Source organism: Stomoxys calcitrans, chromosome 4, assembly GCF_963082655.1.
Source record: "Stomoxys calcitrans chromosome 4, idStoCalc2.1, whole genome shotgun sequence".
Classification (NCBI taxonomy): Eukaryota; Metazoa; Arthropoda; class Insecta; order Diptera; family Muscidae; genus Stomoxys; species Stomoxys calcitrans.
In genome coordinates, this window is record NC_081555.1 from 176,579,065 (window position 1) to 176,603,282 (window position 24,218).

Here is a 24,218-nt window from a genome sequence, read left to right on the forward strand (position 1 = left end):
AGTACATCCCCATCCTATGGTGGAGGGTAAAAAAGCAGAGACTTGACGTGCTTTGAAAACTGTATATCATTGAGTTGCGCAAAAAGTAATTGCGGATATTTTAAAAGAAAGTAAATGCATTTTTTATAAAACTTGGAATGAACTTTAATCAAATATACTTTTTTTACACTCTTTTTCTAAAGCAAACTAAAAGTAACAGCTGATAACTGACAGAAGAAAGAATGCAATTACAGAGTCACAAGTTGTGAAAAAATTTGTCAACGCCGACTATATGAAAAATCCGCAACTACTTTTTGAGTAACCATAGTTTGTTATTTTTCTGGCGTTAATCGAGCTTAAATGACCGCGAGCATTTTTTGTAAACATTCAACAAACATGCCGAACAATGGTGGGAAATTATCTTTTATTCATCTCATAAAGCTAGCTCTCCTTTTTTTACAAATTCTCGTGTCGATTGCCTTGTTTGCCTTTTATAGCCAAACATGGGGAATTTTGTATAGCTGATATTAAAAAAATTATCCTACTTTCAAGACTTTTTGATGGCATTGTATTTTAGACGCAAAGAAGCTATAGCATAAGCGTTCAGCTTCCTAATGAATGCAATTAAAAACACAAAACAAAGCAAGGGAAATAAATCCATGAGCCAATGACCGCCTCCATCTTCATAAAGAAATATGATATTTAGAAAATAGCTATGATTTCAAAACCAATAAATGCTGCTCTATAGCCCACAGGCATTTTAGACAAGCGTTCTGTGTGAGTTGTTTGGTCATAGTTAATTAGCAATTTATATAACGACAATAATTGAGATATCAAAACATTGAGAGGAGAAGAAGAAGAGGAACAAAGCGTCTGAATGCCCATGTGGCCAGGGAGAGGCGGGGACCCACACTTAACTCCAAGGCCAATATTCGAGTTGCCCATATGAAGGCAGCAGGCACAAGTATTTGCATAATGTCGCTGTCGCTGTCGTTGCCATTACCTTTGTTTTCGTTTTCAGACATTCATTGAACATTTATGCCTTAGCCTTGGGTGCCAATATTGATTTTCTTTGTGTTATCGTTTCTTTCCTTCACTCTCGTTGTCTTACTGTCTCCCTCTGCTTGTCATTCCAGGTAATTAGGCATGGTTCTCATCTGGTATCATAACAACATCCTGCAACTTCAAGGTAAAATTTTTTATTAACTTTCTTATCCAAATTGAGTGGCTAAATTTTCCTGTTACATTAAGGATAACGAAGCAAACAAAACATTGATGTAATTCATAGAATTGTTTAATATTCCAAGTAACCGGGAACAGGTGCATGGGAAATAAAATCAGATACCTTATTAGTGTTATTGTTTGCCAATTTATCGAAGAAAAAGTTGAATACAAATATTTCTGAACTTTTTCAAATGCCAAGAAAAGACAAATTCTCAAATTATTAAAAGAGATCCATAGAAAAAAAAAAATTGGAAAAATATTATTTTTGCAACCAATACAAAAGAAATTTGTGGATATTGCAAATATTGGCTAATAGTTAAGGAGGAAAAGAAAAGAGAAGAGCAGGTGGTATCGAGGAACTGATTCTCTTCTGTGCTCTACTTTTAAATACCTTTCATTTGATACCCATATTTCCCAAAGCGGTAAAAGTGTCCTGATGGGTTGTATTTTTGCTGATGGGGGACCCCCGACATTTTTAAGCCAATTTCGTACTCTACTCTTAAATACCTTTCATTTTATACCCCCTATTGTCTCAATCGGTTAACATGTCCGTTTGGGTGGGTTTAGGTATGTGGCGTCTTGACCCCATGTTACTTGACACCAACATTTTATACCAATTTCGTGTTTTTGGGGTACCATAAGGTGGCATACAAATTTTCGCTTAAATCGAGATCTGTCGTTTTTGAAAATTGGGGTCAAAGGGAGGGTCCGCCCCCTTCCGAAAATTTAAAAATGTAGTACCCTATTTTTACCAGCGGTTCTTACCCTACCATCTGTGAAAATTTCATGAAAATCGACTTAGCCATTTTTGAGTCTATATTTGAGAATATGTCCGGTATGGTGGTGTTTTTGAGAATGAGGCGGATTCCCATATATCAAATTCGTGATCTGGTCTCCAATATATTTCATTTGAGTCCCATATTGTCATTATTGGTTTATATTCCATTTGGCTGGTGGCTTTGGATTTGAGGCGGCCCCCTTGATATCCCACCCATCTGCGAGATCAGTCGTTTTTGGAAATATGGTAAGGGGAGGGTACGCCCATTAAAGTTTGGATGTTAGATCTACTTCATTCTATATTTGGTGGTGAAACTAAAGAGTGAAATTTGTATACCAAATTCGTACTCTACTCTTAAATACCTTTCATTTGATACCCATATCGATCCATTCGGTAAATATGTCCGTTGGGATGGGGCGTTCCCCCAGATTATTTGACTCCAAATTTTGTACCCTCCACCATAGGATGGGGGGTATACTAATTTCGTATTTCTGTTTGTAACTACTCGAAATATTCGTCTGAGACCCCATAAAGTATATATATTCTTTATCGTTGCGACATTTTATGTCGATCTAGCCATGTCCGTCTGTCCGTCCGTCCGTCTGTCTGTCGGAAGCACGCTAACTTCCGATGGAGTAAAGCTAGCCGCTTGAAATTTTGCACAAAATACTTCTTATTAGTGTAGGTCGGTTGGGATTGTAAATGGGCCATATAAGTCCATGTTTTGATATAGCCACCATATAATCCGATCTGGGGTCTTGACTTCTTGAGCCTCCAGAGGGCGCAATCCTTATCCGATTGGAATGAAATTTCGCACGACGTGTTTTGTTACGATATCCAACAACTGTGCCAAGTTTGGTACACATCGGTCTATATCCTGATATATCTGCCATATAAGCCGATCTTGGGTCTTGACTTCTTGAGCCTCTAGAGGGCGCGATTCTCGTTCGATTTAAGTGAACTTTTGCACGTAGTGTCTTGGTATCACTTCCAACAACTGTGCTAAGTATGATTCAAATCGGTTTATAATCTGGTATAGCTATCATATAAACCGATCTTGGATCTTTACTTCGTGAGCCTCTAGAGCGCGCAATTCTCATCTGATTAAACTGAAATTTTGCATGAAGTGTTTTGTTATGACTTCCAATAACTGTGCTTAGTATGGCGTAAATCGGTATAGAACCTGATATAGCTGCCACAAAAACCGATCTGGAATTTTGATTTCTTTCTTTTCTTTCGATTTCGTTTCCCCCCTACAAGACCCAATTCAGATAAGAATCTGAATGAGCTGAATTATTACACAATGACTTCTGCAATGTTCAGTATTCATTTATGGTCCGAATCGGACCACAACTTGATATAGCTCCAATAGCATAACGGTTCTTATTCAATATGCTATGTTTGTCTAAAAAGAGATTTCGCGCATAGAACTCGACAAATGCGGCCCGGCCGAACTTAGCACGCTCTTATTTATTAATACCATATTCGTAGTCTACTCTTAGTCTATTCGTAGTCTACTTATTTGAGTCCCATACTATCATGTTCGTCTAATATGGCCACTTGTGACGGTTTTGGTTTTGGGGCGTCCCCCTTGGTAATTGCACCCAATTTTTAATATTCGATAGTCATACTCGTGCTGTACTCTCAAATACCTTTCATTGAAGTCCCATATTGTCTCGATTGGTGACACGTTGGACTGACATTGACAATGGACGGTTTACTTATCGATTTATTGGGGACGCGACGTTCGAAGGGGACAAACCCGATTTTGGCTTTGGCCTGAGTCTTTGGTTTTTACTGACAGCAAATGGCTCTCTCAATGCATTTTTGCATAAGAGGGGTCTGGCCTCGACTGGAGGTTGTTCTGCCTACGGGAATGTGGTTTAGGACGTGGTGCACTTTCTGACTGAGTGCCCGTACTATTCGGACATCAGGGAGTTAAGCGCTAAGGGTATATTCTTTAGAGAGGGGGTGTGGGATTTGAGCAGGGCCTTGTTGGACTCTAGGACGTTTGCGAGGTTGGCCACCTTTGCGAGGTTGGCCACCTTTGCAAGGTTGGCCACCTTTGCGAGGGCGGAGTTTGATAGGAGGAGGAAGTTAGGTGGGCGGTGATGGGTCGGCTCTTGATGTTCGTCCGTTATTTTTGTATGCTCGTTCGTTTTTGTCCGTAGTGGGAAGTGTCTGTTCTTGTCCGTCCGTTTTGTCCGTATAGGATTCTTGTCCGTGTTTGGGTATTTTGTCCGTTTTTACATCCGTATTGGGTTTTAGTCCGTTTTGTTGTCGACCATGTTTTGATCTTGGTGGTGGTGGGTTTTTTTTTTTTTTTTTTTGGGGGGGGGGGGGGTTGGGGTTTTGGTTCGGTTAAATGGCTTTGGCCGTTTTTCTTTGAGGTGACCAGTCCGGAACCGTTTGTGGTTCAACTGGTAGTAGCTTCGGCTACGAGGTCTGACCGTAGTCCTTAATCTGGTACCACGGGAGTCGTGAGCCCCTGGGATTTCGATCCCAGCCCGACAATGGTGAGACCCCAGTGGGGGGTAACGTGGTGGCTGTGGTTTGGACAAAAATTCCGGGTAGAGCGCAACCTCGATGTGGAGTTGCATTGCAACCGGCTGCCGTGACCCATAGGTCGGTAGGAGTTTTAGATAGTGCTCCGCTCCCTAACCAAGGGGGCGAACATGTCCAAACAACGTGAACTCGAATTGGTATATATGCATAGCTAATGTGTGGGGATGTTGGTGGACGCATTATACTCTTCGACATACTTCTTCAATTTGGCTCAGAAAGACTTGGATATAGCTGCCATATAGACCGATCTCTCGATTTAGGGTTTTTGGCCCATAAAAGGCCCATTTATTGTCCTATGTCGCCGAAATTTGGGACAGTGAGTTAAGTAAAGCCCCTCGATATATTTCAGCAATATGGCACAGATCGGTTCAGATTTGGATATAGCTGCCATATAGACCGATCTTTCGGTTTTAGGTTTTGGGGCCATAAAAGATGCATTTATTGTCCGATTTCGGCAAAATTTGGGACAGTGAGTTGTGTTTGGCTCTCCGACTTTTATCTGTAACTTGGTTTAAATCGGTCCATATTTGGATATAGTTGCCAAATAGACCGATTTCTCGATTTAAAGTCTTGGCCCAATAAAAGGCGCCTTTATTGGGTTGCCCAAGAAGTAATTGCGGATTTTTTATGTAGTCGGCGTTGACAAATTTTTTCACAGCTTGTAACTCTGTAATTGCATTCTTTCTTCTGTCAGTTATCAGCTGTTTCTTTTAGCTTGCTTTAGAAAAAAAGTGTAAAAAAAGTTTATTTGATTAAAGTTAATTCCAAGTTTTATTAAAAATGCATTTACTTTCTTTTAAAAAATCCGCAATTACTTTTTTGGCAACCCAATATAATCCGATTTCACTGAAATTTGACACAGTGGTATGGTTCAGATCGGTTTATTTGCAGATATAGCTACTAAAAGATCAACATTTTGTCATACACAACTGAACAACGTCGTGTACTTATTAGCATTTGGTCCAAATCTGAACATATTTCGATATAACTGCTATGGAACATAATGTATGCAATTTTCACATGATCTTGATGAAAGGTGGTTTACATATATACCCGAGGTGGTGGGTCTCCAAAGTTCGGCGTGGCCGAAGTTAACGCCTTTTTACTTGTTTTTTTTTTTTTTTTTTTTTTTTTTGGCTTTAGTACAGATCCTCTGGTTTGTCCTCTTTAGCACTCAAAGGGCATTTTCACAAATTTTCGGGAGTGATTTGAGTTACTGACATATTTTGGTTTTAATTCTTAACTTTTATTACATGAATTTGTCAATTTACACTTTGGTTGTACTTCAGCGGTCCCACAGAAGTTGTCAGTAAAGGCTTTGGCAAACTTTTGTAATTTGAATCGTGCATATTTCGTTATTCCTTCTAAACTTTTATATGCATTTATTTTACTGTTGCTTAAGCCCTTCTGTTCTTCCAAATAAGGCAATGATATTCATGGCCTAATTTGTTGTAAAGTTCAAAAACTAAAGACGAAGAAATATGCAATCGAAACGTCTGAAATGTAATGCCACAACAATCAAGAAGGCGAAAGCGACTGAAGGCATTTAAAGGATTTTAAATCAAATATTTATGTTCGGTTAATGCAATGCAATGTCTGCACGTCTGTCTATCGAAGTCAGTGTAGTATTCAAAAATAAATTGAGTCAACTTATTTTTCCTTTTGATTTAGTTTGTTGTAGATTAGGCCTTATCGGTTCCGAAATAGACCAACTGGTTAATATCTATTTCATTAGTAGTACCTCAGGCTTTGGAGGCAGCAATTTTCATTAGATTTTGTTCATATTCATTGCATAAAGTTCAGCTATACTTCCCAAAAAGCTACTCAAATCCATATAACCCCTCAAATAATCCCAGCAGTCTCATAGAAGACTCAATTTTTCCCATTGGGCCAACATTTTGTACATCAAATTTCATTTCTAACCTCCAACGTCCACCATATTTTTAGTCATTCCCCATTCCTCTGTTTCCTGTCAACGTGCAAGTCACTTTGCATCACTGAAATTCTAAATTCGATTTATTTAACTTTGTGCTGGTGTCAGGAGATGAGCTGCTCTTTACAGTTGTAACCCCATTTCATTTGGAACAGGAAGGATATGCAGCTGCATCCTGCTGTTGCATAGATATCATCGAATCTATGCTTGAGTGAGCATTGGCAATGTGCTGCATGAGCACATCACTTCAAGTCCTGACTTGAATAAATTGAATAAAATAAAAAAAAAAAAAAATAATAAAACTCAAAAGACATTTTAGGTGTGATGTGAAGTAAAAAAAAGGAAAGGAAAACGTCAGAGGACAGTGTAAGATGATGATGATGATCTACTGAAGTATGACATGACATGTAATTCTGTTAAACATTTTAAGGATGCTACCCCCAAATAATGTCTGTTTAAGACACTCAACCCCCAAACCGAGCATATGCTATTGTATTTTTGGTAGCAGAATATAAAAAGCAACAACAAATTGCCAAAAGTGATTGTTTATCACTTTTAGCACTATAGAATTTGTAGTTTGACAACTCTTTTTATGGGTTTCGTATATCTTTGGAAATATTGTCATGTAACATCTTTTGTTTTGCTTTAAAGTATTTTTTTTGAACTCTTCTACTTGGGCAAAGTAAACAAAAACAGGAAACGATTTTCATGCGTATGTTTATTAAAATCAAACTGTAACTCATACGCCAAGGTGAACCATAGGACATATGTTTTTTTATAAATATGGCATAATCGATAAGATGAACATTGGCTCTAAGCAATGGTTATTTAAGAGTTTTTTATATCTGTTTTCAAAGGCATAAACAAAAAAATCTACAAGTTTAAACAAGTAAAAGCGTGCAAAGTTCGGCCGGGCCGAATCTTATATACCCTCCACCATGGATCGCATTTTTCGAGTTCTTTTCGCGGTATCTCTTTATGGGCAAACCAAGGATAGAAGAAAATAATTGCTATGGTATTGGAGCTATATTAAGTTATAGTCCGATTCGGACCAAAATTGAATTGAATGTTGGAGTCCATAGTAAAAGTCATTGTGTACAATTTCAGCCAATTCGGATAAGAATTACGCCCTTTAGGGGCTCAAAAAGTAAAAAAGGCAGATCGGTTTATATGGGACCTATATCAGGCTATAGACCGATTCAGACCATATTTGACACGTATGTTGAAGGTCATGGGAGAAGCAGTTGTACAAAATTTCAGACGAATCGTTCAAAAAGTGCGACCTCTAGTAGCTCAAGAAGTCATAAGTTAAGATCGGTTTATATGGCAGCTATATCGGGCTATGGACCGATTTGAACCATACTTACAACTGTTGTTGGAACTCATAACAAAAACCGTCATGCCGAATTTCAGCCAAGTCGGATAGTAATTGCGTCCTCTAGAGGCTCAAGAAGTCAAGACCCCAGATCGGTTCATATGCAAGCTATATAGGGTAATGGAACGATTTGAACCATACATAGGCATAGTTGTTGAAAGTCATAACAAAACACCTCATGCACAATTTCAGCTAAATCGGATAAGAATTGCGCCCTCTAGTGGCTCAAGAAGTCATGATTTAAGATCGGTTTACATGGCTAAAATCACCAGTGAAGCTAGTTTTGCCTAACATAAGTCACTGTGTCAAATTTCAGTGAAATTGAGTTATAAATGCGCCTTTAATGGGGCCAAGACTTTAAATCGAGATATCGGTCTATATGGCAGCTATATCTAAATCTGGACCGACATGGGCCAAGTTGCAGAAAAAAGTCGGAGAGCTTAACACAACTCATTGTCCCAAATTTTGGCGACATCGGACAATAAAAGCGCCTTTTATGAGCCCAAAGCCTTAAATCGAGAGATCGGTCTATATGACAGCTATATCCAAATCTGGACCGATCTGAGCCAAATAGACGAAGGATGGCGAAGGGCCTAACACAACTCACGGTCCCATATTTCAACAAATATTTGACAGTGAGTTGTGAGAGATCGGTTTACATGGCAACTCTATCCAAATCTTGACCGATTTGGGCCAAGTTGCAGACAAATTTCGAAGAGCCTAACACAACTCACTGTCCAAAATTTTGGCGACATAGGACAATAGATGCACATTTCATGGGCCCAAAACTTTAAATCGAGAGATCGGTCTATATGACAGCTATATCCAAATCTAGACCGATTTGAGCGAAATTGAAAAAGGATGTTGAAGGGCCTTACACAACTCACTGTCCCAAATTTCGGCGAAATCGGACAATAAATGCGTCTTTTATGGCCCCAAAACCTAAAATCGAGAGATCGGTCTATATGGCAGCTATATGCAAATCTGGACCGATCTGTACCATATTGCAGACGTATCTCAAGGGGCATAATTTAACTCACTGTCCCAAATTTTGGCGACATCGGACAATAAATGCGCCTTTCATGGGCCTAAAACCTTAAATCGAGAGTTCGGTCTATATGGCAGCTATATCCAAATCTGAACCGATCAGGGTCAAATTGAAGAAGGATGTCGGAGGGCCTAAGATAACTCACTGCCCCAAATTTCAGCAAAATCGAATAATAACTGTGGCTTATGGGCCACATTTATATGGTCTATATGGCAGCTATATCCAAATCTGGACCGATCTGGGCCAAATTGGCAAAGGATGTCAAAGGGCCTAGCACAACTCACTGTCCAAAATTTCAGTAAAATCTGATAATATATGTGGCTTTTATGGGCCTAAGACCCTAAATCGGCGGATCAGTCTATATAGGGGCTATGTCAAGATATAGTCCGATACAGCCGATCTTCAAACTTAACCTGCTAATGGACAAAAAACGAATCTGTGCAAAGTTTCCGCTCAATATCTCTATTTTTAAAGGCTGTAGCGTGATTTCAACAGACAGACATTGCTAGATCACCATAAGATGGGGGGTATACTAATTTCGTCATTCTGATTGTAACTACTCGAAATATTCGTCTGAGACCCCATTAAATATATATATTTTTAATCGTTGTGACATTTTATGACGATCTAGCCATGTCCGTCCGTCTGTCCGTCCGTCCGTCCGTCTGTCTGTCGAAAGCACGCTAACTTCGAAAGGAGTAAAGCTAGCCGCTTGAAATTTTGTACAAATACTTCTTATTAGTGTAGGTCGGTTGGTATTGTAAGTGGGCCATATCGGTCCATGTTTTGATATAGCTGCCATATAAACCGATCTTGGGTCTTGACTTCTTGAGCCTCTAGAGTGCGCAATTCTTATCCGATTGGGATGAAATTTTGCACGACGTGTTTTGTTATGATATCCAACAACTGTGCCAAGTATGGTTTGGATCGGTCCATAACCTGATATAGCTGCCATATAAACCGATCGTGGGTCTTGACTTCTTGAGCATCTAGAGGGCGCAATTCTTATCCGATTTGAATGAATTTTGGCACGACTTGTTTTGTTATGATATCCAATAATTGGGCCAAGTATTGTTCAAATCGGTTCATAACCTGATATAGCTGCCATATAAACTGATCTTGGGTCTTGAATTCTTGAGCCTCTAGAGTGTGCAATTCGTATCCGATTGGAATGAAATTTTGCACGACGTGTTGTAATATCTAATAACTGTGCCAAGTATGGTTTAAATCGGTTAATAACCTGATATAGCTGCCATATAAACCGATCTTGGGTCTTGACTTCTTGAGCCTCTAGAGTGCGCAATTCTTATCCGATTGGAATGAAATTTCGCACGACGTGTTTTGTCATGATGTCATATAAACCGATCTGGGATTTTGACTTCTTGAGCCTCCAGAGATCGCAATTATTATCCTTATCCAATTTGCCTGAAATTTTGTACGACGAATTCTCTCATGACCAGCAACATACGTGTTTATTATGGTCTGAATCGGTCTATAGCCCGATACAGCTCCCATATAAATCGATCTCTCTATTTTACTTCTTGAGCCCCCAAAGGGCGCAATTCTTATTTGAATTGCCTGACATTTTACATAGGTCTCCAACATATAATTAATTTGTGGTCCAAACCGGACCATATCTTGATATCGCTCTTATAGCAGAGCAAATCTTTTCTTATATCCTTTTTTGCCTAAGAAGAGATGCCGGGAGATGAACTCGACAAATGCGATCCATGGTGGAGGGTATATAAGATTCGGTTGTTCCCTTCTACCTTCTTCTAGTGCGAATACAACATCCGAGATCTCTGAGTGAAGTGACTAGTAGCCGAGGTTGCTAGGTATTTGCACTTCGACCTTACCTTACCTAATGGCTTAAAACCCTAAATCGGGAGATCGGATGATAAAGGTTTTAGCGGAAGCTCACTGGGTTAAATTTAATTAAATCTGGCACTAAAAACGGCTTTTATGTGCCTAAGACCTTAAGTCGGGAGATTGGTCTATATGGGGGCCAAATCAACATATAGCCCCATATATCCCATCTTCAACCAGCCTATATACAAATACCTTTATTCCAGGTCCTTCGCTGTTACAAGATAACAAAAGACGAAAGGACCAACGGACGGAAACGAACAGCGAATGTCACATGGACACCTTTAAATCGTTACAGACTTACGACGATCAGAAATTAACATATTTTCTAGGGTCGGCAATGGATATTTCGATATGTTACAAACTTCCTGACAAACATACCCCCATCCTAAGGTGGTGAGCAGGAACCCCTTTTACTTAGGGAAAAATTGGTCAGTTTACAGTTAAGCAACACACTTTTACCACTTATACGTGGCACATGAAGCATCTCTTGTTGACAACTTTCTAGGCACTACTTGAGACAAATCATTTGCATCCTTTCGCCTTTGAATAATAAATGCAAAATGTATTTTGCATTCTTCCCTAGAAAAATGCATTAAAATTGTTAATGTTTCATCCTACGTAAGAAAACTAAACTAAAACTACGCCTCATATACCAGGCATAAAAAGCTCCCCATGCAGATGAAATGGAATAATTTTATTCACCCACATTCATTCATTGTAAAACTCCCACATTGAATAGTAAAATATTTTAAAACAAAAAAAAAACATAAAAAAACATTGAGAGATGTGAAGGAGAACACAGCACTTCATCATGCAGTTCAGTTATAAATGGATTTATTAGATTTTATATCAAATTTACTGGAAAAAAACCCCATAGCAAAAATACCACAGCAAAACCATGACAACAAAAATATCCTGGATTATAGATGTATGCATGTGTATGTGTGTGCGTAGTTATTTACTTGTATTGTTGTGGCAATAGTGGCCTCACTAACACAACCACAAAGTGAAATCGAGAACATAACCACAACTGTCCTACAACTACTCAATCCCATGAGATTTATCCCCACAAATACATTAAAAAACACATGTGGGAAAACATGAGCAGAGAGAGAGAGCTTACGCCTAGAATCCTTTTTTTGTTTTTATATCCTTTTTTCCGTGAAGTGTCGAATGTAGGCGTCTGACATTACTTTTGGTTTTATGTGGGCGATAGTGTTAACACAAAACTGGTGAGAAATTCTTGATTTCTCTTATGTTTCGACAAGTTTTAAAATAACAAGTGGCAAGTTTTTGAATAACTTATACTTGAACACTTGACCAAAAATTGCTGATAAAATCCATGAAGAAATATAAGAAAATTTATTAACTCTGAGCATCACACTGGCTGGAACATTTAGGTTCGATCTGTGTGATGTTCATTAATGTCACGAGAAGCTTAGCTGCAAGCTACCGGACGCGTCCACAGGTTGCGGATAGTGCAATGCTCCATACGGAGTAGCTGTAACTGCAGTCGCGGACATTCGGCGGTATCAAGTGGAGAGTCTCATTGAGAGACCGGTACCACACCGGCTCTTGCTTAAATACTGAGTGCCTGTGATGTTCAATACGACAAAGCGAGTTGTTGGCGCCTTTAAATAACCATTGGTTATCATGGTCCCGCGGCGATTGATCGTATAGACCGGCATAAGCTTTTTCGCCTAAAAGAGCTTGACGAGGATTGCCACCTTCACATGCAAATGTGGCTACAACAACAACGACAACAACAATTTTGAGAACACAACATTAAAAAATGTTTAATGAAAGAAGTTCATAACCCATCAAATTGCCATTATTGTCTATTTATAAGCTGTGTATTCAGCATGTCCACCGCAGTGCAAAGAGCATCTCCGCCTATGACGCTGAACGCCTGGGTTCTAGTCCTGCCAAGAACATCAGAAAATTTTTCACTGGTGTTGTCACCTCATAATGCTGGCGACAATGCCATGTTAACACTTCTCCTCCAAACGTTTCGCACTGCGACACGAACTCGGCTATGGATATGAGGTCCCTTATCATTGAGCTTAAAATTAAATCGGACAGCACTCATTTAAATGAAAGAAGTTTGCCCCTGTTCCTCAGGGAAATGTTCATGTAATTGATCGTCGTAAAAATCTAAGACCATCTAGCATGTCCGTCTGTCTGTCTGTCTGTCTGTCTGTCTATTGAAATCACGCTTTAGTCATTAAAAATAGAGATATTGAGCTGAAGCTTAGCACAGATTCTTTTTTTTGTCCATAAGCAGGTTAAGTTCGAAGAGGGTTATATTGGACTATATCTTGATACTGTCCCCATATAGACCGATCCGCCAATTTATGGTCTTAGACCCATAAAAGGCACATTTATTATCCGATTTTACTGAATTTTGGGGCAGTGAGTTGCGTTAGGTAATTTGACATATTCTTCAATTTGGCCCAGATCAGTCCAAATTTGAATATAGCTGCCATATAGACCGATCTTTCGATTTAAGGTTTTGGGCCCATAAAAGGCGCATTTATTATCCGATGTCTCCGAATTTTGGGACAGTGAGTTAAGTTAAGCCCCTCGATATACTTCTATAATATGGCAGGTCGGTTCAGATTTGGATATAGCTGCCATATAGACCGATCTCTCGATTAAATGTTTTGGGGCCATAAAAGGCGCATTTATTGTCCGATTTCACCGAAATTTGGGACAGTGAGTAAAGTTAAGCCCTTCAACATTATTCTGATATATGGCTCAAATTGGTAAAGATTTGGATATAGCTGTCATATAGACCGATCCGGAGATTTAGGGTCTTAGACCCATAAAGCCACATCTATTAACCGATTTTGCTGAAATTTTGGACAGTAAGATGTGTTAGGCCCTTCGACATCCTTCTTTAATTTGGCCCAGATCGGTTCAGATTTGGATATAGCTGCCATATAGACCGATCCTCCGATTTAGGGTTTTAGGCCCATCAAAGCCACATTTATTATCCGAATTTGCTACAATTTGGGACAGTGAGTTGTGTTGGGCCCTTCAACATCTTTCGTTAATTTTGTTCACGTCGGTACAGATTTGGATATAGCTGCCTTATAACCCTATCCGCCGATTTAGGGTCTTAGACCCATAAAAGCCACATTTATTTTCCGACTTTGCTGAAATTTGGGTCAGTGAAATGTGTTAGGACCTTTGATATCCTCCTTCAATTTGGCCCAGATCGGTCCAGATTTGGATATAGCTGCCCTACAGACCGATCTCTCGATTTAAGGTTTCGGGCCCATAAAAAACGCATTTAATATCCGATGTCGCCGAAATTTGGGAAAGTGAGTAAAGTTAAGCCCCTCGACATACTTCTGAAATATGGCACAAATCGGTCCAGATTTGAATATAGCTGCCATAGAGACCGATCCGCCGATTTCGGGTCTTAGACCCATAAAAGCCAAATTTATTATCCGATGTCGCCGAAATTTGTGGACAGTGAGTTGTGCTAAGCCTTTCGACATCCTTCTTCTTGAATTTGGCCCAGATCGGTCCAGATTTTGATATAGCTGCCATATAGACCGATCTCCCGATTTAAAGTCTCGGTCGCATAAAAGGCGCATTTATAATCCGATTTCGCTGAAACACAGTGACTTATCTTAGGCTTTTCGATATTCGTGTCATATGTGGTTCAGATCGACCTATATTTGGATATAGCTCCAAAAAAGATCAATATTTTGACATTGAACATTGAACAATGACTTGTGCTTATTAGACCACTCAATGTCCGTGCCGAATTGAATAGATTTTCACCGGATTATAACGAAAGGTGATTTACATATATACCCGAGGTGGTGGGTATCCAAAGTTTGGCCCGGCCGAACTTAAAGCCTTTTTACTTGTTTGTATACCCTCCACCATAGGATGGGGGTATACTAATTTCGCCATTTTGTTTGTAACACCTCGAAATATGCGTCTGAGATCCCATAAGGTAAATGTTTTCTTGATCGTCATGTCATTTTAAGTCGATCTAGCCATGTCCGTTCGTCCGTCCATCCGTCCGTCTGTCTGTCGAAAGCACGCTAACTTTTGAAGGAGTAAACCCAGCCGCTTGAAATTTTGCGTAAATACTTTTTATTAGTGTAGGTCGTTTGGGATTGTAAATGGACCAAATCGGTCCATGTTTTGATATAGCTGCCATACAAACCTATCTGGGGTCTTGACATCCACTAGAGGGCACAATTAAATCGGTCCATATTTTGATATAGCTACCATATGAACCGATCATGGGTCTTGACTTCTTGAGCCTCTAGGGGGCGCAATTTTAGTCCGATTTAACTGAAACTTTAAACATAGTGTTTTGATATCACTTTCAACAACTGTGTGAAGTATGGTTAAAATCGGTCCATAACCTGAAATAGCTGTCATATAAACCGATCTTGGATCTTGACTTCTTGAGCCAACAGGGGGCGCAATTTTCATCCGATTTGGCTGAAATCTTGCATGAGGTGTGTTGTTATAACCTGATATAGCTGCCATATAAACCGGTCAGGGATCTTGACTTCTTGAGCCACTAGAGGGCGCGATTCTCATCCGATTTGGTAGAAATTTTGTATGACGGCTTCTCTCACGTGTTTAATATGGTCTTAATCGATCAATAGCTTGATCAATGTTCAGCATTCATTTATGGTCCAAATCGGACTTTAACTTGATATATCGCCAGAAAAATACCGCGCATAGAACTCGACAACTGCGATCAATGGTGGAGGGTATATAAGATTCGGCCTGGCCGAACTTAGCACGCTCTTACTTGTTAAATTTAATAATTCCTATTTGACTAAACACTACATTGAGGTTCTCATGTGCTTCAATTTAAGACTCTTTCGATAAAGGTTGTTGACTTTTGTTGAATGTGAGATAGCATTCCAGTTACTTACTCCAGTTGAGGGTTTTGTGAAAGTAAACTATCAATGTGTAGTGGATACCACCAATAAATCTAAATTAAATCATTCTTCAATAGACTGTAAATCCGTGTCAACATCATCAGCTTACCAGCCAAGCAACCATGGCGGAGAGCAAAAAAAAAAAAAAAAATTTTCCCACTTCCTTTAATATCCATTTCTTTAAAGTGGATTTAAGAAAAACCATCAAGAGATATTGCCAGGACATTGCACCAAACCGACAAAGATAAGAAGGAAAATGAAGATGATTGGCTTCAATGCAAGTTGGTCTGATGACTTGATTTGTCTGGCTGGCTGGTAAGCTGAAGTGCGTACACTTTCACTGCAAAGGACCATGTTTTGGTTTGTTCTTCCTTTGTTGTCCTGTCTAGATTATGAGATTGCCTTCCATTGCCATCCAAAGATGTACAAAATGAAATAATAACAAACGTAATGGAATGGTACTGAAAGGAGACGCAAACACCAGGGTTTTTTGCTATGGCTATACTTTTTGGTTTGTGTTTCTTGGTTTTGTTGTTCGAACAACAGAATTATAAATCAATTTTCTCGAAAGACATTTTATTGAGCATAAGGGAATGGTAGAGAGTTGATTTAATCTTAGATAAGTTTTTGTACTACAAATCATAAATTGTAACACTGAATATCATGCTTCGCCTAGGAACGTCATGAATGCGTTTTCTAATGGCTCAGGACCTTTTATGCAAGAAGGGCGATATCTTCGTACTTAACCTGCCTATGGTAAAACAAGTAAAAGGGTGCTAAAATCGGCCGGGCCGAGTCTTATATACCCTCCACCATGGATCGCATTTGTCGAGTTCTATTCCCGGTATCTCTTTTTGGGCAAACAAAGGATAAAAGAAAAGAATTGCTATGGTATTAGAGCTATATCAAGTTAAAGTCCGATTCGAACCATAATTGAACTGAATATTGGAGACCATATTAAAAGTCTTTGTGTAAAATTTCAGCCAATTTGAATAAGGATTGCCCCTTTTTATACCCACCACCGAAGGATGGGGGTATATTCATTTTGTCATTCCGTTTGCAACACATCGAAATATCCATTTCCGACCCTATAAAGTATATATATTCTTGATCAGCGTGAAAATCTAAGACGATCTAGACATGTCCGTCCGCCTGTCCGTCTGTCCGTCTGTCTGTTGAAATCACGCTACAGTCTTTAAAAATTGAGATATTGAGCTGAAATTTTGCACAGCTCAATCTTGTCCGAAGATGGCCCGAAGATAGCCCATCTTGTCCGAAGATGGGCTATATCGGACTATATCTTGATATAGCCCCCATATAGACCGATCCGCCGATTTAGGGTCTTAGGCCCATAAAAGCCACATTTATTATCCGATTTTGCTGAAATTTGCGACAGTGAGTTGCCTGGGGCCACTCGACATCCTTCGTAAATTTGGCTCAGATCGGTTCAGATTTGGATATAGCTGCCATATAGACCGATCCTCAGATTTAGGGTCTTAGGCCCATAAAAGCCACATTTTATATCCGATTTGGATGAAATTTGGCACAGTGAGTTGTGTTAGGCCCTTCAACCTTCTTCCTTAATTTGGCCCTGATCGGTTCAGATTTGGATATAGCTGCCATATAGACCGATCCTCCGATTTATGGTCTTACGCCCATAAAAGCCACATTTATTATCCGATTTTGCTGAAATTTGGGACAGTGAGTTGCGTTGAGCCCTTCGATATCCTTCGTCAATTTGGTCCAGATCGGTCCAGATTTGGATATAGCTGCCATATAGACCGATCCTCCGATTTATGGTCTTAAGCCCATAAAAGCCACATTTATTATCCGATTTTGCTGAAATTTGGGACAGTGAGTTGCGTTGAGCCCTTCGATATCTTTCTTCTATTTGGCCCTGATCGGTTCAGATTTATATATAGCTGCCATATAGACCGATCTCTCGATTTAAAGTTTTGGGCTCATAAAAAGCGCATTTATTGTCCGATGTCGCCGAAATTTGGGACAATGACTTGTGTTGGGCCCTTCGATATTTGTCTTCAATTTGGCTCAGATCGGTCCAGATTTGGATATAGCTGCCATATAGACCGATCTCTCGGTTGAACAATGACTTGTACTTATAAGCAGTTGGTCTAAATCGGATGATATCTATAGAGCTGCTATGGGGCTTAAGGTATGCATTTTTCACTGGATTTTGACGAAAAGTGGTTCACATATATACTCGAGGTGGTGGGTATCCAAAGTTCGGCCCGGCCGAACTTAACGCCTTCTTACTTGTTTGAACTCAAGAAGTAAAATAGGGAGATCGATATGGGAGCTCTATCAGGCTATACACCGGTTCAGACCCACACGTATGTTGAAGGTCATGGAAGAAGCCGTTGTACAAAATTTGAGCCGAATTGTATAAGAATTGTGCCCTCTTGAGGCTCAAGAAGTCAAGATCCCAGATCGGTTTATATGGTAGCTACATCAGGTTATGGACCGATTTAAACCATATTTGCAGAGTAGTTGGAAATCATTACAAAACACTTCCTGCAAAATTTCAGCTAAATCGGATAAGAAGTGCGCCCTCTAGAGGGTCAAGAATTTTAAGACCCAAGGTCGGTTTATATGACAGCTATATCAGGTTATAGGCCGAATTGGACCATACTTAGGACAGTTGTTGGAAATCACAAAGCAACACCTCATGCAATATTTCAGCCAAATCGGATAAGAAGTGCGCCCTCTAGAGGCTCAAGAAATCAAGATTCAAGATCGAGTTATATGGCAGCTATGTCAGGTTATGGACCGATTTGAACCATACTTAGCGCAGTTGCTGGAAGTCATAACAAAACACGTCTTGCAAAAATTTAGCTAAATCGGATAAGAATTGCGCCCTCTATAGGCTCAAGAAATCAAGATCCAAGATCGGTTTATATGACAGCTATATCAGGTTATAGGCCGAATTGGACCATACATAGGACAGTTGTTAGAAGTTATAACAAAACACGTCTTGCAAAATTTTAGCTAAATCGGATAAAATATTTCACAATGAAGTGAACTGAATCAAAAATGCTAAAATTTTATATTTTGGATTATATTATAAAAAAAATTATTTTTCTGCCCCTTTTTGGAAACAGGGCTAAAAACTGCTTTAAGTTGGGACTCTAGCATATCAAAATATTCTACAAAAATGTTCGCTGGAAATTTCTACTATAGTCCCATGAATACGCCAAAACCCGAAACTTAACATAAAAGCCGGAAATCAGTAAAACGGAAAACACAATTCAGGGATAAAGCCTATAGAAAGCCAACGCCCTTTATAGGCTTAAGAACAAAATTAAAGAGGTTGGTTTATATGGGGGCTATAACAGGTTATACACGAATTTAGACCACACTTGATGGAGTTTTTGACACTCATAGCAGTCATTGTGCAATGTCAAGCCAACTCGGATAATGATTGCGCCCTCTGGAGGCTCAAAATGTTAAATCGGGAGATCGGTTTATATGGGAGCTAAGTCAGCTTATATACCGATGTGGACCATATGGTAGTTGTTGAGACTTTTAACAGATATCATCATGCAAAATTTCAGACAAATCGGGTAAGAATTGCGACCTCTAGAGGCTCAACCAGTTTAATAGAGAGAAATTATTTTTTTTATTTATATGGGAACTATATCAGTTTGTAGACCGATTTGGACCATACTCCACTTTTTTCTATATTACACTCAAATATACCTCTGTGCAAAAGTTTTAAGCTCTATGTTAACTCTAACTATTTTTTTACAACGAATACACTAAGAGGCAACACTGTGCACCCTGCAACATTGGTCACTAACAAAAAAGGAGATCTCTAGCTTTCATTTTTGATGGCAAAAATTTTCGACCATTAATTGAACTCGTCTCGTCTCAAAAAAGAAAAAAAAAAACAAAAGGCAAAAAAAAAATTTAAACAGAAATTCGACAAAGCCTGACCTGGACATTCGGAAATCAGCAAGAGCCGTTGCCGTTGTCTAGCGTTCGAAGCCACCAATACAACTTCCAAGAGATATTCCATGGAATCAATTGTAGATGTATGAACAAGAAATCCATCACTACAACGAAAAATACATGCGGTGGCGTTTTGGGAACTCGAAGGGTTTTCCAATTTTTATACCCAAAACCATAGGGTTTCCTCTAGAGACCTCAATCTTTATCCGATTTGGCTGAAATTTGGAGGACTTGAAGTCTTATTTCCAAAATCGGTGTCTAGTACGATCCGAATCGGTCTATAAACCGTAAGAGCCGCCCCATACAAACCAATGCCCTGATTTGACTGTTTGAGCAACTTAAAGCCCTAGTGTTCATCCGATTTGGCAAAAACTTGCAAAAGGACTTCTGTTCTGACTTCCAATATCATTGCCGAGTATGATTCGAATCGGTCAATAAACTTGTGTACCCCATATAAATCGAGTCCCAGATTTGATTTCCAGATTCCCTGATTCGTCTGTTTTGGCTGGAATTTATCACAAATCCTCGATATCGAACAATAACTGCGCCGTTTATGGGCCCAAAAGCATAAATCGAGAGATCGGCCTATATGGCAGCTATATTCAATTCTAGACCGATCTGGGCCGAATTAAAAACGGCCCAAAATTTCGGCGACATTGGACAATAAATGCGCTTTTTATGGCCCAAAACCTCAAGTTGAGAGATCGGTCTATATGGCAGCTATATCCGAATCTGGACCGATATGGTCCAAGTTGAAGAAGGACGTCGAAATAAATAACACAACTCACTGTCCTAAATCCTAACAAGTCCTAATGCAACTCATTGTACCTTATTTCAGCAAAATCGGTTAATACATTCATCGGTATATATGATAGCTTGGAAGCCACCGTAGCGCAGAGGATAGTATGACCGCCTGTGACTCTAAACGCCTGGCCATCAGAAAAAATATTCAGCGGTAGATTTCCCCTCCTAATGCTGGCAACATTTGTGAGATACCTTATTTATTTTTTATACCCACCACCGAAGGATGGGGGTATATTCATTTTGTCATTCCGTTTGCAACACATCGAAATATCCATTTCCGACCCTATAAAGTATATATATTCTAGATCAGCGTAAAAATCTAGGACGATCTAGACATATCCGTCCGTCTGTCTGTTGAAATCACGCTACAATCTTTAAAAATAGAGATATTGAGCTGAAACTTTGCACAGATTCTATTTTTGTCCATAAGCAGGTTAAGTTCGAAGATGGGTTATATAGGACTATATCTTGATATAGCCCCAATATAGACTGATCCTCCGATTTAGGGTCTTAGGCCAATAAAAGCTACATTTATTATCGGATTTTGCTGAAATATGGGACAGTGAGTTATCTTAGGCCCTTCGACAACCTTCGTCAATATGGCTTAGATCGGATCAAATTTGGATATAGCTGTCATATAGACCGATCCTCCGATTTAGGGTCTTAGGCCAATAAAAGCCACATTTATTATCCGATTTTGCTGCAATTTGGGACAGTGAGTTACGTTAAGCCCTTTGACGTACTTCTGCAATATGGCACAGATGGGTCTAGATTTGGATATAGCTACCATATAGAACGATCCTCAGATTTAGGGTCTTAGGCCTATAAAAGCCACATTTATTATCCGATTTTGCTGAAATTTGGCACAGTGAGTTGTGTTAGGCCCTTCGACATCCACCGTTAATTTGGCCCGGATCGGTCCAGATTTGGTTATAGCTGCCATATAGACCGATCCTCCTACAAAAGCCACATTTACTATCCGATTTTTAGTCCACATCGGAACATATTCCGATATAGCTGCTATGGGTATGCAATTTTCACAGAATTTTGATGAAGGGTAGTTTACATATATACCCGGGGTGGTGGGTATCCAAAGTTCGGCCCGGCCGAACTTGACACCTTTTTACTTGTTTTTATCTAGTATGTAGTAGCCTGCCTTTTGATGTTAACGAACTAGAAAGTCATCTCCTAAAGCCCATGTTGTTTATATGTCAAGCATGGCATTGAGGTTTTAATAATAACATGAGTTCTGGCTTATTAGTTTCTGAGAATTGTTTTTCATTTTTTTCCCCAAAATACATCATACCAAATACAATATGTCCCGTTGTGCTCTTTGATGTGAGTGTTTTTGTGTGCCTTCATATAAAATCCTGAACAGTAGTCACATCTCATTTTGGATTTTATACGATCCCTAGCTGCTTGTGTCTGGACAATCAGCAGATAATAAATGAAATATGTCATCGAAAATAATATCCTAAAGGTTAATGAAACTCTATTGAACTTGACTTTAATGATGCCTTCATGGGATGTGTGTGGCACAAGTTAATAGGAATTTTTCGAAATTCTAAAATAGGGATCAAAGGTGAATGAGCGTAAAATTGAGATTACCAATAACCTGTAAACAAAAAATAAAATTAATGATGGTTCTAAAAAAAAAACTTGAACTATGAGCAACTCATAAATCACCCACACATCAATAAAATCTGTTTTTATACCCTCCACCATAAGATGGGGGGTATACTAATTTCGTCATTCTGTTTGTAACTACTCGAAATATTCGTCTGAGACCCCATAAAGTATATATATTCCTGATCGTCGTGACATTTTATGTCGATCTAGCCATGTCCGTCCGTCTGTCCGTCCGTCCGTCCGTCCGTCCGTCCGTCCGTCCGTCTGTCTGTCGAAAGCACGCTAACTTCCGAAGGAGTAAAGCTAGCCGCTTGAAATTTTGCACAAATACTTCTTATTAGTGTAGGTCGGTTGGTATTGTAAATGGGCCATATCGGTCCATGTTTTGATATAGCTGCCATATAAACCGATCTTGGGTCTTGACTTCTTGAGCCTTTAGAGTGCGCAATTCTTATCCGATTGGAATGAAATTTTGCATGACGTGTTTTGCTATGATATCCAACAACTGTGCCAAGTATGGTTTAAATCGGTTCATAACCTGATATAGCTGCCATATAAACCGATCTTGGGTCTTGACTTCTTGAGCCTCTAGCGTGCGCAATTCTTATCCGATCAGAATGAAATTTTGCACGACGTGTTTTGTTATGACATCCAACAACTGTGCCAAATATGGTTCAAATCGGCCCATAACCTGATATAGCTGCCATATAAACCGATCTTGGGTCTTGACTTCTTGAGCCTCTAGAGTGCGCAATTCTTATCCGATTGAAATGAAATTTTGCACGACGTGTTTTCTTATTGCATCCAACAACAGTGCTAAGTATGGTTCAAATCGGTTCATAACCTGATATAGCTACCATATAAACCGATCTTGGGTCTTGACTTCTTGACCCTCTAGAGGGCGGAATTCTTATCCGATTGGAATGGAATTTCGCACGACGTGTTTTGTTATGATACCCAACAACTGTGCCAAGTATGGTTCAAATCGGTTCATAACCTGATATAGCTGTCATATAAACAGATCTGGGGATTTGATTTCTTGAGCTTCTAGAGGGCGCAATTCCTATCCGATTTGGCTGAAATTTTGCATGACGTATTTTATTTTTACTTTCAACAACTGTGTCAAATAAGGTTCAAATCGGTTCATAACCTGATATAGCTGCCATATAAACCGATCTGGGATCTTGACTTCTTAACCCCTAGAGGTCGCAATTATTATCCGATATGCCTGAAATTTTGTACGATGGATCCTCTCATGACCATCAACAAACGTGTTTATTATGGTCTGAATCGGTCTATAGCCCGATACAGATTCCATATAAATCGTTCTCTCTATTTTACTTCGTGAGCCCCAATGAGCGCAATTCTTATACGAATTGGCTGAAATTTTACACAGGTCTCCAACATATAATTTAATTGTGGTCCGAACCGGACCATATCTTGACATCGTTTTAATAGCAGAGCAACTCTTTTCTTATATCCTTTTTTGCCTAAGAAGAGATGCCGGGAAAAGAACTCGACAAATGCGATCCATGGTGGAGGGTATATAAGATTCGGCCCGGCCGAACTTAGCACGCTTTTACTTGTTATGCCGTAATATCAAAGGCAAAATATCTTTCCGGAGAATTCACGACCATTTTGTAGTGTTTTTGAGAAAATATGTACCAATTAGGATTTTTTCGAGATAATCCTAAAATAAGTATTCTGAAAATATTATTGATGCATATCCTTTTTTGATTTTCATTATTGTTTATTCTCGTTTCAGGTAACACTTAAACCAAATTTCTATGAAAATCACAGGTGACGCAGCTAAGGTCAATTCGAGGTACAGCGGTCAAAAAAAGTATTCATCATTCAATGTTTTTTTTTTAATAAGTCTTCAAAAGACAATTGGAATAAAAACATATTAAACTAATGATGCAGTAGTGCTTGTGTGATATATATGTACACAATTTCATTGTTTTTAAAGAAAAAAATAGTATTTATTGGAACAAAAAGGGCCATTTTACAGCTGAACACAAAAAATTAAACAAAACAAGTAAAAGCGTGCTAAGTTCGGCCAGGCCGAATCTTGTATACCCTCCACCATGGATCGCATTTGTCGAGTTCTTTTCCCGGCA

General features: G+C 39.2%; 1 protein-coding gene across 1 annotated transcript in view; it reads left to right on the forward strand.

Moving 5' to 3' along the window:
• The first annotated feature begins 1,113 nt into the window (after positions 1 to 1,113).
• The window catches only part of LOC106082032 (allatostatin-A receptor), a 223,334-nt gene continuing 200,229 nt past the window's right edge, over positions 1,114 to 24,218 (forward strand). The window contains exon 1 of the mRNA XM_059366898.1: positions 1,114 to 1,168. The gene's annotated coding sequence lies outside the window, so the exon portion shown is untranslated. The remainder of the gene's footprint in view (positions 1,169 to 24,218) is intronic.